A 19,216-nucleotide genomic window follows, 5' to 3' on the forward strand; every position below is an offset into this window, starting at 1 on the left:
GATGGCTGAAATGTGTCATATAGCCGTATGTTCTGTGAGGTATTGTCGATATTTGCTGCGTACAGATCTTGAATAGTAGGAATGGTAAAGGAGATTCTGCCAGAATGGATACACCTAACAGGAAGAAGCATGGAAAGGAAATACTGTAAATAGGCAATAAGTGAGATGCGTTGTTTCAGAAAGGTTATGGATTTGGCATGGCCATGAAGGTGCGATCACTACCATCGAGAATCTGGAAGCCCAGGACAGGAAGTAGTCATACACACAGGTGGGAGGTGAACATTGGGAATCGAAAAGGGTAAAATAGTAATTGTAAAAGAAAGGACGTGCTATGAAAATGTCTCGGAACCTGTAAGACTTCAATTTTCTCTAGATCATGTAAGAAAGGTCATGTGTGGAAGCGGACGCGATTATATCAGCATTAAGGCACCGGATTCCATCAAAGTTTTGAGGTTAAGCATGCTAAGGTGGGAGCAATTTTAGGATGGGTGACCCCCTGGGAAGTATGCAAGAAATTCTATATATCCAAACATAAGAGACAAATGAGAGGTTAGAGTAACCTAAGGGAAACTAGAGTATACGGGATGGCTGGAAACCTTAAGAGGTCGCGTAAGACGAGGTAGGCTAGACTGGAGAAGAGACAGAAAGTGCGTCACAACTCTGGAAATTTGGATAGGCTTGAATAGCGTTTGGAAGTATTTTGTGGGCTAGTTGATAGTAAAATATATATATATATATATATATACATGAATGTGTAGGATATCCCACATATGATTGTATCGGTGGACATGGGAGTTCCAGCAACCGGCGCTACGGTAAGGAAGGCATTAATCAAGTAAGGGTACCGAAGATCAAGTGACAGCAAGAATAAATGATATAAGTGTTACAAGGTAAATTGATGTCATTTTCACTACAGGTTAAGATTGGAAAACTCAAATACAGCGATATTTGGAAAAGAGAGAAAGTGAGTAGATAGAAGATAAAGAAATCAAAGTGTCGGAAGAAGGTGAAAGGTAAGAAACCTCAGTGAGTGAAGCTCCCGAGAGAAACTACCGGCAAAGCACGAGACTATTTGGGTAAGAACTCAAAGTAGGCATGTGAAAAGGGATAGAGTGTGGTAAAAGGAAACAAAGAGAAATGTGTGGAGTTCGAGGACCAATTCCAACAAGTAAGGCTAAGGGAATAGTGATCACGACAAGGAATGTGAAGTAAGAGAAAGAATGATAAATCCTTGTGGCGATGTTAGGTGACTTAAGCCCTCGAAAGGTATATAAAGGAACAAATGTGCAGCCGTATTAATGTGATTACCTCAGACATGGGAGTGTTTTCCTGAAAGGATGACTTAGAAATGAAATGGATTTGCGAGCTTAAAGTGAAAATTTCATGACCTTCAGGGCCGATGCCACAAATAACAAGAGATGAAGGGTGTTTGAGGAGGAAGAAATCCAAGGAGGGCTAAGGATGAAAGTAGGAAAGATATACTAATGGGTTAGTCAAAGGAATAAAAAGAATATATGGGAGTAAGAAGGATACCTTAACGAGTTAACGGTAGGAACCCAATTACGCGTCAAGGAAAGAACAAGGAGGATGAGTCAACACTGCTAATTGGGAAGTTAGTGGTATGGAATAAGAATTCATATAAGGTCTGAGAGATTTGATTTTAGAGGAAATGGAAATGAAATATAAGGAACGTGCATGGGAGAACATATTATATCAGACACAAAGGATATTTTGATGACAAAGACTATTATAATGAAAGTATCAACAATTGGTAGTCTGGGAATTTTTGGAAGAAAGAAGAACGCAGTCTCTATGAATGAAATAAAAGAGCTCATCGGATACTAGAAAATAGTTCATGGACCTTTGATTATATGTAGCATGAGAATATACGCTATGAAATCATATGAACCATCGACGTGAAGCGATACTTGACCATATTTGTAAGGAATTCACACCAGAGTGACAATACAAAGAAATAAAAAACGAGTATACTTGTGTCGAGGAATATGAGGGCAAGGAACGGCCGATGGCCATATTGGATCGTCAAGTGAAGGTTGCGCGCCAAAGTTATGGCTTCTGTTAAGGTGTGGTGACGAAACAATAACAGAGAACAGATGATCTGGGAAGGACTCATGTAGAGACCGAGGAGTTCGATTATGAGGAAAATGGGGTAAAAGATAAGGAATGGGCTCGAAGAGAAGGACAACTATAAAAGGGACCCCCCCGAAATATTATGACACCCCATAAGATTAGTTGAACATTCGAGGACGAATGTTCTAAAGGGGGGGAGGATGTTATATCCCGTATTTTATACATTCGGATATTTAAAGGTGGTCGTGGTAGGTTAAGGGAAAGACTATGTTCCAAATGTTTTTAGTATACAAGTTGTTTATTAGTGTGGAAATGATGAGAAAGGCTAAGGGTAAACTTGGAATTAGAGGAAAAAAATTATTTTTCATGAACCACAAAAAAAAAAAGCCACAAGTGGCCGTGTGGCATATGCTCATTGGGTATTTGGAGGGACTATGTATATATATATATATATATATATATATATATATATATACATATAGAAAATGATGACTAAGGATCAATTCATCTTTTAATTTAAGGAAAGTTGGAGAAGCTTGGAGAAGGGGACATGTGTCCACCCTTTTATTTGTTGGAGATAATTATATATATGGACAAGGCTTACATAGCAAGACAAAAACTAGTCATCTTCTAACATAAGAAACGTGGAGAAAAGGAAGAAGGCCATTCGGCCATGGTACAAAACATTTAGCCATGGAAATTGATCAAGAAAAATTATGTCTTTCTAGCAAACCAACCAATTGGAAGGTCCTCATTAACATGGAGTGGTTGTTGGAGCAATAAAACCATTCCTTTGTGCAAGGCACAACTCTAGCTAAGTTGAAGAGCTAAGAGGAAAAGGTAAGACTTAACTCTCTTTCATATGTTATGGATGGTCTATGCATGTTGTTGAGTGTTGTAGTATGTGAAAATGGGTGAAATTCATGAAATATGCATGTGGGAGGTATGGCCGAATATAGAGTAGTGTTGTGTAGATGTGATGAGTTGATTTTATTTAGTAGTTTGATTGTTGTGTTGTGGATTCCATGATGTAAAATGAAGGTTTGGTGGCTTGAAATGAATTTGAAATTGTTTGTGCATTATTGAAGAAGTTAGTGTGACATTAGCGTGGTTTCTTATATTTGTAAGAATAAATTTGTTAATGTATGGGTTGTTGACATAAATCATGAATTTGGAAGTGAGACATGTGTTGGAAGATTGTAAGTTGGGTTGTTGTGGTTGAATTTGAAAGAAGGAAATAGGTTGTTATTGTTCTTGTAGAATTTGGAAGGCTTCGGGTGAAGTAGTGTGTTGATTGAGTCGTTTTGAATGCTATGTGAATTGAATTGAATATAAATGAAATGTCGTTGAATTGTACGACAAAGGTTATTAATGTTAGAATGCGTCTTGAATCGATTGTTGATGTTGTTGGCACGATTGTTGGTATTGTTGTTGATAGTTTGGCCGAGTTGAATTCTCGGATTGTTGATTGATGATTTGGGCCGAGTTAGATTCTCGGGGATGGTGTATTTACAGGGGAGATGCTGCCGAAATTTCGACAGATCATAAGTGAATTTATTTGAAGGATTAAGACAAGTATATGATGATGAGTCTAATTATTGTGCCAATATTCTTGAAGGTAGACTAGCGATAGCGAGCTTGGACAATTAAGCGTAGCTAATAGGACGTGGAGCAGGTATGTTAAGGCTCGTCCCTTTCTTTCAAGGCATGATTCCGATGTTATGATTTCATAATTGCTTCCATATTTTCCTTGTTTTCAAAAGTTAGATGTTTATGATTTCAAGGCATGATTCTCTTCCCGATAACTCGTAAATGTTTTCCAAAGTGCCCGTATTCTACCAAAACAGAAGTTTATGACTTTGTAAGATCTTATGACAATAACGATGGATATGCTTTACAATGACACTGATGATGTCAAGGATAAGAATGATTTCATGATTAAAGGTACTTGGTATGATTATTGCTTTGATTTTCCAAAAATAGCTTCTGAAACGTTCATAGAAGGTTCTGTACTTCAAACGCTCATAACTTTCTTATACTAAGTCGGATGGACCCGAAACTTGTTTCTGAGCCTTCAGGTGTCAATTTATGTACGTACCCATCGAGTCTTGAAAATTTGTTCTGTGTGCATATGTATACGAAGCGACGCCTTATGAGATTTATGATCTTATTCCATGTTCTCTTAACGTTGTTATTCGTTGCTAGTCTCATCTTATAATAATTGTTCCTTCAAGGTGAGACAGAGTCATGATGATTATTCCATAATATATTCGGAGGTTACCGACCTTACGTCACTCCGATGGATACATGACTTTCTTTGGGCTCTCCTGCATGCTGCTTACATGATATATGTATATGTATATGGGGTAAGGGGAAAGTGAGAGCGTTATATACGCGTAGCCACTTGATCAGTTGGTATAATATGATATCGTCCCGGACGCGGGATATATGGGTAAATGGATCGGGCTGCACGTTCCGCAGCAATATATATATGGATCGGGCTGCACGTTCCGCAGCAATATATGTATATGGATCGGGATGCACGTTCCGCAGCAATATAATATAGTATATGTATATATGGATCGGGCTGCACGTTCCGCAACACTAAGCATGCATGGTACCCGCCTAAAAGGCACTCAGATGTACAGGTTACTCTTTTACTCCATGATATGCTCTATATTTCCATTCTGTTATTATGCATAATTACATCCCTTATTATGTTACTGTTCATTCCTTACATACTCAGTACATTACTCGTACTGACCCCTCCTTCTTCGGGGGCTGCGTTTCATGCCACGCAGGTACACCCAGAAGAGTAGAAGATGTTCCAGCGGAGTTGGCAAGCTCCATTTTCCCTGGAGAGTTGCCGGGTCGGAGTATTATGCTATGATGTCTTGGTTGAAGTTAGAGACTTTGCAGACAGAGTCGTGGGTATGGAGTGTCGGTATTGCAAGCGGCTCCACCAGCCGAAGTGTTACTATGTTTCATGTTACGAGTTTCATGTGATGATAGATCTTATTTGAATTGAGTACAATGAAAGGAAGCTTTACTATGTATTTCATTTTTGTCTGATTTAAGAAGTCCAAGAGATTATGTATGTAATACGAGTCAGCGGGTTCGCTCGGCTCCGAATATGGGGTCGGGTGCCCATCACACCCTAGTAAGATCGGGGTGTGACACAGAATTTGGTCAGCTTCTTTGATCATTGCCTTGACCAAGTTGATCTTTCTCTCTAGTCTATTGATCATCTCCCAAAGCGAGTCTTTGCTTTCTTTCTCACTGACCAAGTTGACCACAGGTGTAGTGGCACTCTGTCTATCTTGAACATCCATGGCGGCGATTCAACCTTTTGTAAATGAAAAAAGGTTAGGTATTTTTTATATGCTTAGAGGTGTGCTTTTTGGCATTTTCGGGTATTTCTGGGTAGTTTAATGGTAGTAATCGAAATATCTGATCAATCATGCTCAGACATAATATATGAAAGTACATAATCAGATAATCATCTAAAGGAATTAAAATAAACTACTCGGCTCTTATGACCTTTTTGTAGCAAGGCCTTTCTAATCATTTGAAATATGATTCTACCAATTGTTAAGTCAAACCTGTTACATCCAAAAAATTTGTACGTTAAGTTGCGCTGTGAGTTAGTTGAAGTAATCTTGGAGAACAAGGTTATATTAATGGTTATAAGTGTTTAAAACCTTGTTTACAAGGTATTGTAAGGGTTAAATGTTAAGCGAATTGAAAAGAATAAGTTTCAGCGGAATGTCCTTCTTATGGAGTGACTTATAGAACATACTTTAGAAGTACATGCCGATGTTATAACCCGTACTTTTGGGGTAATACTAGGAGTGCTTAACATGCTAATAAGTTTTTCTTATGAGTTATTTGATCTTATAATATTCCTATGTTAAGTGTTGAAGTCAAGAAAGTTGTAAAATAAAAGTTGTCAAAAGTTATTGCAAGATACGTTCATAAGTTTACTGATCTTTGGGTCAAGTTTCACTGAGATTTTCTCCCAATGTACATGGTGTTAAGAGGTGATCCACACACCAATTTAAGGGTCTACGAATCTAAATTCTAGTACTTTAAACCGCTCGTCGATATGACATTGGGGTAGGGACATATGCACATTTTACTTAGATTGCGCATGCAGTCCCTTTGGGACCTACTTGAGGCGATGGAAATTTCTAAATTTCTATTAAATCAGTGGCAGATCTAATTCAGTTCATTATTCACTATTACTAGATCCTATACACTTGTAAACCCTCTCCAAAGTTTTACATATAATCCTAGAGTGAAATCAAAGGTAAACACGCAAATCAAACGTTGGGAATCCCATGGGGCTCATTAGATTGTTCTTCCTCTTCTTGTGGTTGATTAGAAGAATCCTTCAAGGTGAATTAATCTCAGATTTGGGGCTTTTCTTGGTGTTTAAGGTAATATTCACCCTCTTCTATATGTATTTGTGCATATATAGGCCATACCAAGATTGTTTGGATGAGAACTTGTGAAGTAAAAGTTGGAAATCATTTCTGAGTTTGTGTAGTATATTGGAATGTTTTGAAATTTGTTCCAAGTTGAAGCAAGCTTTAATCTGAGTTTTTTTGGTTGTATTAATGGTAAGAAATCATTTCTCTTTGATGTATATCAGCTGGTGCTAGTTATAGTTGTGTTATCTCCATGGAAAAAATGTGGAATAGCAACTAGAAATTTATAAACTAGTCTTGAATGTAGTTGTAGTAGGTTGTTGGAACTGTTCTTGTGTTGTTTAAGGGATGAACGCGTGATTTCTAGTTGTTGATGATATTTTGTGTGTTGTTGTGATGTTATGAACTCGGGGATACGTAAAAGAAACAGGGGAGATGTTGTCCGATTATTTATAAACCAAACTTGTTACTCGAAATATGAGTGTTGTACCATACGTAACTTGATGATATATTATTATTGTTCTTTGTAGATGAAGTGTAGATGAAATTTTAACAATAGTAAGATTTTGTGTAAGGTATGTAAAGGTTGTCCCTTCCTTTTTTGTTTGACATGTACTCATAATCAGTAAGAGTCCGAAGAGTGTATACGAGAAGAGAAATTCAAAGAGTTCCTATATCTTTGTTATTCCATCTTACTTATGTTGAAGTCACCCCTCGTCAATATTCTATATTCAATTAGAGTTATTTTATATCTTTCCTCCGGGACTATGCATTCATCACCATATACATTTGCCTTAAGGGCTATGCATTTACCTTCAAGGCTATATACAAATATGCGCATTTCCTTCGGGGCTATACAGAGATATAGTTTACTTTTGAGCTTCGCTACTATCGGGCCATTCACGTTACCTTTGGTGTAATGCACTTACACATCGGACCCCATGAGGCCAGACAGTTTATTTTCAGTATTTCTTTCATGACATAAGACAGAGAAATGTGGATATGTTTCCAGATTATCATTGACTCCTTAATTTATATTCAGTATATCATGTATATCAGTTCATTTTTCAGTTTCAGTTATTCAGTTTCTTACATACTCTGTATATTAGTTGATATTAATGTCCTTTTTACCCGGGGCACTGCATTTCATGCATGCAGGTCCTGCCAGACAGATAGATAGACCACAACAGTAAACGATGTCGCGTATCAGCTTGATTTGTAAGCTCCATTTTATCCGAAATTCCCAGGTCTAGAGTTGGAGTCATTTTACATACATAGATAGGATGGGTAGGCCGAGGCCCTATTCCAACCACTGTACAATTATTTTCTTCTTAGAGGCTTGTAGACTTATCTTGTATGTAAAATATGTCAGCATAGTGGACTTGTTGGCCCATGTATATGTCTGTTTTGGGTTTTCCTATTTATAGATATGCATGGTGGCCTTTTCGACCTAAGATGGCATATTTGTGTTATAGATTGGCCTTGTCTGCTCATATTGTCGTGCATGTTTGGGTTATACGAGTTACATTTTGTATGCTCAGGGTCAAGGCACCGGGTGTCAACCAAGCCTCCTCAGGTTTGGGGTGTTACAAAACATTGCCCCCATAATCAAAATTTGATTAATAAGAATATTCCCCAAAGGGTTACAATGATTATTAAGCCAATAAGGGACTATAACTATGCAATAAATCAAATTATCTATAGCTCCCTCAGGTGGCAGAGGATGATCCCTCACTAGTTCGAGCCTTCTTGGCCCTTCGAAGGTTGAATCTGTAGGTGAGTCGACATCATCAATGAGTCTACCAAGCAACCCTTTTCCACTAAACTCAACGGTATGGCCTCACAGATTGCTTCATTCACCCATGTATCGAGGTCGTCCAAACATTCATAAGCAATCCCAACTCTTAGGTCAAATTGGTTATGATGACGTTATCGTACCCATCTTCTCAAAGTACTTTTCATCTCTATCATCTGCTTGCCTTTGGATCAAACACATCCTAATACAACCTTGGAGTCCCTACATTGAACAAAATGGTAAAGTTTGGCCTGGGAGCAAGGGTTCCTTAAATGTGTGCTCTTGACCAATCCTTGTAATCCTCGTAACATCCAGGGTGAAACCTATCTTGGGTGATGGTCTCGGGACCCCATATTAGTCAATTGTTCAACTCTCGGATGGTTTCTCCTACATCTTAGATCCTATATTCCTTATAGTCGACCCCATATCTACTCATGTTTCCTACATCAGGTATCTCTTATTTCCATCGAAACTATCTCAAGTCTCTGGTAGGAGCATAAGGGCGAAACCCTCGAATTCTCATAAGTGGCAAGAAGGGGCATTTCCTACCTCTAACTACAACCTCTCTGATATTAAGTCTTAGAACATCCATTGTATGTCATCCTCCCTCAACCTTTAGAAAATTAAAGCCCATCCCTCTTTGGTTTGGTTTGCGAAATTCAAGCAATGAGACTTAAGGTCATCCTTCCTATTCCAATCGTTGAGCATTTGTGGTCCCTTGTCTTTGCGGAAATGTTTGATAATCCACCATTGTAGTAGCAAATTTCATTCTTAGAAGTACCATTGTTGCTTTCGGCAATTGCCTAAGGCTCGGTACATATCGGCTAGGATGATAGCGACCAAGTCGAAGTATTTGGTTTCTCCATTTGTGTTAATGCCTTAAAATATGGCATGGGTGACTGAAATGACACATGTATCGATGGATAGGTGTTCATTTTGGGGGAAAACCATGGATCCTAGCAAGCATACGGCAAAGTCCAATGGTTGTGTTTCCTCTAAAGCTACCTAGGTTTTGAATTCTATGGATTGATCCATGTACCCTTCTTTACTTCCAAAACCGCGGTATAAATCCCTAAAGGATACAGTTGGGCTAAAGATCCATTTGGCGCTAGTAAATAAAAGTTTCTTTGTGGTTTCGGCAAGGGTTGGTTTGTGTGGGATTATGAGATTGTTATTGGGTTTCCTCCTTCTTCTTATACAAGTCCCATTACTGTCTACAATCTCGGATACGCTCTAAAGTCGAGGTCATTTCTATTTCACCAAATCGGAAAAGCATTATATCATAATCCCAGTATCCGGTGAGAACTTCGATCAAGTCCCTGCAACCTTTCATGGTCATAGGGATGGAAAATGTCCTAGGCAATCAGTGACTTTCCTTTTTTGTTTGCTATTTAATCCAGCCCGCCATATCTTCAACATCTCAGGGGCATCAAGGACCATGTCAAATTTCAAGTTGGAAGGCATCTACAAAATAACACACGGCTAATTTTTCCCCCAAAGTACAATGATTTGAACACATTAGGTACAATCACGTTTCCGATTAGCACATAGTAGGATGTGTTGTCTTTCGAGGCATAGACCGTCTTAACACAAAGATGGTCTTATAATGGACTTAAATACGTCTCAAATATTTAAACCATCCTAGGAAAGTATGCGCTAAGTATAGAGATTTGGCTTCGCTCTATCCTAGGCAAACTAGAGTGGGCTTTGCAAATTACTAGGACTCGAGCAGAAAACTCAACCTGAACCGTTGTTGACTGATGGATGACCACGAACCAGCTACTCTTCAACATGTTCCAAATAAAGTATTTAGTTTTAAGGTTAAGGATCGACTGCGACCCCGTGTAGTCACCTTTGAAACCATGCAATTTTTTGTCTTGTGGCAAAAAATTTATGATATCCATGCCATGACAGTTATACATATGGTAATTAAAAACATAAGAAAATAAAACTACTAATATTGAAACCATTATGGTTAGAACCTAATTGAAAATCGCATCAGAGGCGCCATATGTTGCGGTTCACTTTTACGCGGGGCATAAAAGCTACTTCATAACTTGGCCTCTATGATGGATTTTTTATAGTCAACACCAAATTAATTTATGGGAATTAGGAAACCAATTTCAATGTTTTTAATGAAAACTGATTTTAGTACCACAGTTCGGGTAAGGGTTCTTGTGATCCCTGCGGTCTACCTGTGAGTTTTAAAATAGTGGCTAGAAGTACATATTTGCTTTAAAATGTGTATAAGGGATACGCATAAAGTAAAAGGAAAAGGAAACTAGTGAAAACATCCCTTTTTACTTGTCAAGTCCTGGCATCTTTTTAAGGAGAAATTTGTAATATAAACCCTTTTGAAATTTTATTATAAGAGAAATTTTGAACATTTATTCAAAAAAAGCTTTTAAAATTATTTACATTACTTTCTTGAACCAATACACCCAAAGTTTCCTTTAAGTAGAGTTCTACTATAACGGGTCCAAAGTAGTGTAAATTCATTTACTTCCTCTTTTGAATTAGTTAAAAGAAAATGAGTTGATATAATCCATTTAGTAAAAGAGCCATGATTTCACAAGTTGAAGGCAAGGCTTCTTTCCAAAATTCTCTTAAATGAACTACGTATTTCCTCTTAAAAAACCATTTATCTTTTTTGTAAATCCATCTCCTTTCTTAATTCAAAAACTATGTCGGGCCTAAACCCAAAACACTCATTTTGTTTCTCACTCCGACAGGCTGAGGTCCAAAGACGATATTTTTGGTCCATTCCAAGTTCATTTTCATCTCAAACATAATTCAACCTTGAACACTCCAAGTAAAGTTATTCCTTGTGTATTTGAGAACAAAATTATTTTGCAAACTTTCTTAGATATTAAACCTTAGTTAGAAAAAGATTCATTTGAAACACTTATCCTTTTTAAAGTCCGTTGAAGGTCTACAATTAATTGGGTCTCCTATTCATTCTAACGATATTAGCATCATTTGCCTAATCCTATTTCATTTAGGTTTCACCAAGTTTCAATAATATTCAAGTATTGTTTACATACATATACATGCACATATATAAATGAAAGAGAAAAGGGCTGGTGGGTTTACTAAGCCCACCAGCTGAACTTGCACCACTTTCCTCCATGTTTGGGCCTTCTTGCAGTGCGGATGACTCAATTTATAAGGTGTTGGGCCTTTGGCCCAATGAAATGGCGGAAATGCAGCTAAGACCCAAATGGGCTCACACATTGATGTTCTCTCAAAAAGAGAGGAGAAAAAGAAGATTGCGGTTAGAAAGTACCGATACTTAACAAAGCAAGGAAACTTAACACAAATATATCACTTAAACACATTTGAGGCAGCCCAATGCATAGGCAAACATACTCAGAAACACATTTATATGCACTCTTCGCAAGGCTAGATTCGTTTAGGTAGAAGGGAAGTGAGAAGAGAGGGACAGTGGCCTAATTAACGTATTGACACAACCCAGATATAGCCTGATACACTACAAATATATGTGATATACACCCTTGAATACTTAAACATATACAGGGTTGTATACCACTGCATACCTAATGACATATCATGATATACTAACCCAAGAAACGAGAAGAAGAAAAGTTTGAGCTGCTATATTTATCAATATATACAAACCAGTCCAATATACATTGTATATACAGTAGGTATACACTTTGTATACTAAAAGTATATAAAACATATACACCTCTGTATACTTGGTGTATATTCAACTTATATGAGATTTTGCATTTAACCTACCAAAGGAGAATGAAAAACAATAGGATAGAGATGCCTCGTAGTACACACAGAAACTACCATGTTTGAAATTCAAAGTACATATATATCATGCTATGATCTCATATGCCATTAAGTTACAGCTAAAATCCATACATAAGCATTTTTAACAACATGAGCAAAATCAGTTTATACTCAACTAAGGTATGTATGAACAGGGGACAGCTAGAATCAACAGATATCAACTTCAGACACATTCTTAAATAAGTGATAGGATATAGTAATGTTTTTTATCTCAAGTTCTAAGTAGGAAAGGTGTATAGATAAGGATCTTGAGTCAAGTTTTTGTTCAATATACAAGCTACATAGATGGAGAGTCTGGCAGTCCTAAAAAACCCTAACAGCCAGGGAAAACAAAGATAAGGCTGAGTAAGGGTACTTAAAGCCTCTTCTTAGGCCTTTCGCCCTAGCAAATCACTTAGTGCTTCTCCAAGAGAATGTAACGCTTCCCACATTTATAGTAAGCAGAAACAGAACATGTTTTACTCCTAATCTTTAAATTCAAGTTTTTATATTGATTTTTTTAATGCATTATTAAGTTCAAGGACAAGAGAAACAGAAATGAGACAAGTTTACACCACCAAATACATTATTGTTACTGTCACAAAGAATACCAAATCGAATGCATTGCTTAAATCAAAAGACCCAGCAAACTGGGCAAGCATGCATAAGACATGAAAACACCTTGACAGGACACACAAAATGGTCATCAGTTTAGAATTTCAATTTAGAACAAGTTTTGCACACAAAGCTGGTGAAATAGCAACTCTGATTTCACATATCCCTCGACAGATGTCATAGATTGTATTCAAAGATAGTTCTGGAACCCAGGCATCCAACTCAAACACTTATGGGATTTCTGGGAGAGGATCATGTTTCAAACATCATTCAGTGAGGTTGAGCATACATGTCTTCTCATCTAATCAAATATTTAAGTAATACAGACTATTGGGGAAAATAGTGGTTAAACTATGGTCCTTAAGCCTCTATTCATGTTGATATTATACTTACCTTAATCATGGTATTGGGATTATTCAGAATATCCAACATGCTTACAAAGAATAGGTTGGAAAAGCCAACACATCATGCTTTTATAATTGACTCAAGGGGGGGGGGGGGGGAGTTCAACATTTCAATATCCTTGCAGAAACACTAATTACTTCAAATATTTCATACATCTGATTGACTTTACAGACAATGATAAGGTGCACTATTCAAAACTATTTTTACAAAACAAATCCACTTATTTAGACATTGATAATCCAAGACTTCTGTCTCACCCAAAATCTGGATAGGCGTGGCCAGCACCCCGTGCCACACTAGGCCCAAGCGAACCACTCTGAATCTGTAACTCCAGAGGGGTGACCCTCAACTTAGGCCAATAGAGCCTACTTGCACACAAACAGTACCAACAAGCCAGAAAGGCCATAATCTGGATATACATAAACACTGACTACCTCTCATAAACTGGGCACGCACACCCAAAACTTATATATACACAACTAAGAAAGACGATGAAGCTGCTATGATCATGCAGAACCAGCAATACAAAAATGTCACGACCAACCGGAGAGCCATGACGAGAACCCTGAGCTAACCTACCGAGCACCTGTCTACTACATCTCATAGTCACATCTAGATGGGCCACAAGGATAACTCATGAAAATCATAACCTGAAAAAGACACCCTTTCAATAGATATAAGCATGTCTATGTAAACATCATAACCAATGCCCCTATGTATAACCAACAAGGCTACCAAAATGATATATAAACAAGAACCGATGGGATTACGAAACATCTAACTATATACATCGGTCTACAAGCCTCTACAAGGAGTGTATATCATTGTAAAGACGGGACAGGACCCTGCCATGCCCAATTATGTACACAAAAAGAATAATACCAACTAAACTGCAGCTCCGGATCAAATGGAATACTTCTAGGCAAGCGCTGATGAAGCAGCCTAGGGGTATGGTCCGTCTCCCTGTCTACCTACGGGCATGAACGCAGCGTCCACAAACAAAAAGACGTCAATACGAAAAATGTACTGAGTTTGTAAGGCATGAATAAAAGCATAATGAAAATATGAAGACAACATGAAGTAAAGAGATCAATTTATACCTCTTGAGGCGACTGTCATGCATGTTTAGCCTTCATCCAATGAAAAAATTCCATATATATATATATATATATATATATATTGATATGGTACCCGGCCATATAGGCTCGGTGTAACCCGTACCGAGCTGCAGGCATCCCAAGGAGGCATTACAACTCTATCGGAGTAACATAAGGTCAGTGAACCTCTGATTACCATTATAGAATCATCATTATCACTATATCTTTCCTTGTGGGTAAAATATCAAAAGATGAGATCAACGACGATGAAGAAGATCAATAATATCATGAAAACCTTGAGAATCATGAGTTTCTAGCATTTCTAGGAAATAGGACATTATAGATATCATGTATGGGTTCCCAATAAGGAAATCATGCCTTTAGAAAGGAAGGGTTAGCCTTAACATACGTTTACGTCTTCTTAATTACTTAACATTCTCCTCCCAAGCCAGCAAATCTACATTCAAGAGAATTTATACTAAGATTAATTCTTAAAAACACTCTTAAGTTCAAACTAGAGTAATTGGCGAACTAACAGAATTTGGGCAACATTTCCCCTATTTTATCGACTTCCACCTAGTTCCAAAACAACTCCCAACAACAATAATAACATCAAAATACCATTTTCAAGGAATTATTTTCAAATTAATTTTAAATCAATCCAAAATCACTTCATAGTCATCAACTTCCATTCAAAACTTTATGACTTTTCTACTATGGTTCTTTCCTCTCCAAGACTTGCTAAACCTGTCACGACCCGGCTAAGGGCCGCGACGGGTGCCCGGGGCTAACCACCGAGCACCGCTCGTGCTATCATTTTCCTAACCCATTTAACAATCATTCATCTATTTCGGGTTAACTTTAAAAAGAGGCTTTGCTTTTAATTACAAAAATATAACGCGTTAATACAAAAACATATTTCAATATACTTATACACATGCGTACTACCCACGTTGTGGAACGACACAACCCACATCGAGCATCTACGAGCCTCTATTGAGTGACATACAAATATATACACAAAAGGAACAACCAATTAGCACCTCCAAAAGATGGAGTGCTCTTCAGCTCGGCTAGTGACTCCTATCAGTCTGGACCGCTTTCCCGTCTACCTGTGGGCATGAACACATCATCCAACGAAAAGGATGTCAGTACGAGCATTGTACTGAGTATGTAAGGCATACATCAAGAAATAAGGTAAGAATAAGAAAGTAAAGTAAGTACAAGGAGATAATCGATAACTGCTTGCCTCTTAAGGCGGATCCATGCATGCATACTCATAAAGCATCATATAGTAAATTGCTGCGGAACGCGCAGCCCGATCCATATGTCATCATATGTTAGTGCCGAGGAACGTACGGCCCAATCCATAAATATAATAAGTTAGTACCGAGGAACGTACGGCCCGATCCATAACCCATATATCCCGCGTCCGGGATGAAATCATGATATGCCAGCTGACCAGGTGGCTATGCGTCTATAGCGCCTCACCTTCCCCATATCCCCTGAATACATATACATATCATATACTTATACCATATACTTAGCATGCATGAGAGCCCAAGGAAAAGTTGTAAGTACGTCGGAGTGACGTAAGGTCGAAAGCCTCCGATTATGTTATGGAGTAATCATCCTCGCTTTGTCTCACCTTGAGGGAACAATTATTATAAGGCGAGACTATCAATGAATAATAGCATCAAAAGAAAGCATAGAATAAAATCATGAACTTCACAAGGCATCCATTCATATACTTTGGAAGATTTATAAATAAAGTCACCATCCATGAATAAATTGAGAAATCAGTAAATAGCTCGACATCCTCATATAGTCATTGAAATCGTAAACTTGAAACTTTTAAACATAAGATTTGCTCTCACCATGGTCAGCGTAATAATATTCTCATTTTTGACATCATCATTGTTATTGAAAACAATATCTACGGTCGTTATCATAAACGCTCACATAATCACAACCTTTGGTTTTGGAAAATAGAAGTACTTTGGAAAACATTTAGACTATTTAACATTTGATAGCAAGGAAAAGATGGGAGCATTTATGAAATCGTAAGCTAGGGATCATGCGTTTGAAAAAAAGGGAATAGCCTCACATACCTTCGATGTTTACAATTCTTATTGCTTGCTCGCTCTCCCTTAATGCACTCGTATATACCTTCAAGAGAATTCATGTCGTCGTTAGCTAAGTAATTATAAGAACGGACTACTATTTCTAAGGAAAATTGGATAGCACTTCCTTCATTTCTAATACTTTTCCCATGTTTCATTTCAACTCTCATACATTCGTAACGACACTCACAATTTAGTTGGCTAATTTTCCCTTGGTCAATCCATTAGATTAGCTTCCTTTCCAATGCTCCACACTCATTGGCTGTATGACCCGACTGACTTCGGTGGTAGAGGCACTTTCTGTAAATCATTGAAGGAGCACACGGCGGCAACAGATTTGGGCTTTGCGCGTTGATGTCTCGCGGATTTGTGGCACATTCGACGCCTTTTTACTATGAATTTTGGTTGTTTTCAAGTATGTCTGGTTCTCGTTAATATGTTTTGTTGTGTTTTAGGAAAACAATGACCCAAAAGCAAAAAGCAAAGAACAAAAGAAAAATTGGCCAGAAATGAAGAATCGACGTTCTGTCAATCAGCTGACGAACTGTCCTTTGAAGCGTCGATAAGCTCGATTTTCCAGTGATGACAAAGTTGAAGACGACGAAGGTCGGAGGCATCGACGAAGCGTCGAACTGATCGATGATTCGTCATTTGTGTCGTAAAGCAGGATCTCTCAACAAGAGGAGAGAAAGACGGAATACTCGACGGAGTGTCGAACTGGTCGGCGACACCGTCGAATGGAACACATGGATGAAGGTACAAAGGACGGAGAAATTGACGAATCGTCGAACGATCGACGGTCCGTCGATCTTGCTATCGGGGGCAATTTTGTCAGTTGCTGCTGTGCATTTTTTGGAGCCTATTTAAAGAACATTTTAGGTTATTTTTGGCAGCAGATTTTTTTAAAACCACGTGAACAAAGTTCCATTGGTGGGTGAGCATTGAATATTCCCCTTTTGGAGTTTAGTGAAGACAACAAGATTCCATTTTCCATCATCTTTATTACACTTTGTAAGCTTTATGTTTCATTTATTGCTTACTACTTTTGAGACCATAATGTGTGAGTAGTTTCTTTAATCAAAGTGGTTGACCCAAAATGATGGGTGCTATGTAATCGGTGTCTAACATTGTATATATATATATATATATATATATATATATATATATTTATATAATGGGTTGTGATGTGTTTTATTATTTCTCATATTCATTGTTCATTAGTGGTTGCAAACACTTGTACATGCACAAATCCTAGTTTATTTGGAAAGATGAACTAGGGTGTGATTCGAAATAATATAACAAGGACTCGAGGCGCTAACCCTCGTTTAATGGACTCGCTTAGGGATAAGATGAGTTCTACTTGGCATATTTAATCAATCTTATTTACAACATTTCTGCATTTGGGAAAAGCATGAAAAGAAATATTTTCTAACTATTAGAAAATATTAGAAAGTGCATTAGAGATTAAGTGCATACATAACTATGACCCATTAGAAATATACCATATTGACACCCATAGCATAACATCTAATCATCGCGGGGACACAACTTTGGTTCTCCAAATCCAAACAAATTCCAAACACTTCAAAATAGCGAATGCAAACCAAATCTCTTTTCAAAACATTCGGAATGGGATTAAAGCCTTTAAAGACTAGTGTCGCATACAATTAGTACCCTTTTCTCTCCATATTTCCTGTGGGATTCGACCCCAACCTTGTTTGGGTTACTATATTTGACAACGTCCACTTTACGCCATTAATAGGTGTAATTTGAGCGTATCAAATTTTGGCGCCGTTGCCGGGGAATACAATTTAGAAATTACTGATTGTTGTGTACTCTTCTTTAAAACTTTTTCTATTCCATCACACCTTGTTTGCTATTGTGATGAACCAGGTGAACATGGCAGGAAAACAGAATCGGAATCAAGGACACCAAGGTGGACTCCAAGTGAACCCACCTGCACCAGAAGAGGATGAGGATGAGGATGAAAATATATTTGCGGAATTCATTAATGAAGCTGATTATGCTTCTGCTGTGGTTCCCCTTAGAATTGGAAATGCTACTTTCAAAATTGATAGTTCTATCTATCAGCTGTTGAAACTTGAAGGTTATTTCCGAAATTCTTCGGAGGATTGTCCACTTCGACATTTGAAGAACTTCTTGCATGTGTGTGCTCAACAATCCCAAGGTGCTGTTTCTGCTGATGCACTTCGGTTACGGGTCTTTAAATATTCCTTGGCTGGCCAAGCAAGGGAATGGTATGAAAAGCTCCCCAACAATGCTATTCATTGCTGGAGCGAGTTAGCCAATACATTTTGATGAAATGGTTCCCACCAAGCAAAAAGGCTGAGCTTCGGGATAATATCTTTGAGTTCAAACAACTTCCGGGGGAACAATTATATTCAGCATGGGAGCGTTTCAAGTACTATTTAGCTCAATCTCCAACTCATGGGTTTTCGGATGCTATTCTCACCGAGAAGTTCTACAAGGGGTTAGATACAATGAATCAAATTGCTGTCAACACTGCAGCTGGGGGATGCTTCATGGACAAATCATTTGTCAGCATCACCAGGTTGCTCGATAAGCTCACCACCCACAATCAAGCTTGGCACTCAAGTGATAGTGAAATTCTGTCATATGGTAGTCCCTCTGCTGCCGCGGTGGCCAAAGAAAATCATGAGCGAGATCATGCTTTTGCTCAATTGCAAACCACCGTGGATTTGTTGTCAAAGAGGCTTACGGAGAAAGAAGCTAAAAGTTTGAATGTTGTCGAAGAGATGCCATCTCATGCACCCGGGATGTACCACGTCTCGGAAGAAGCTTATCTAGAGGGCAGCCACAATGTGAGCATGCTAATTA

General features: G+C 38.1%; 1 non-coding gene across 1 annotated transcript; it reads right to left on the minus strand.

The window, feature by feature from the left end:
* Nucleotides 1-18,706: 18,706 nt before the first annotated feature.
* On the minus strand, nt 18,707-18,812 carry LOC132604789 (small nucleolar RNA R71). The gene has a single exon (XR_009568889.1). It is a non-coding gene; the product is annotated as a small nucleolar RNA R71 (small nucleolar RNA).
* Between the last annotated feature and the right edge of the window lie 404 nt (nt 18,813-19,216).

The sequence above is a fragment of the Lycium barbarum genome, chromosome 7 (genome assembly GCF_019175385.1).
Source record: "Lycium barbarum isolate Lr01 chromosome 7, ASM1917538v2, whole genome shotgun sequence".
Classification (NCBI taxonomy): domain Eukaryota; kingdom Viridiplantae; phylum Streptophyta; class Magnoliopsida; order Solanales; family Solanaceae; genus Lycium; species Lycium barbarum.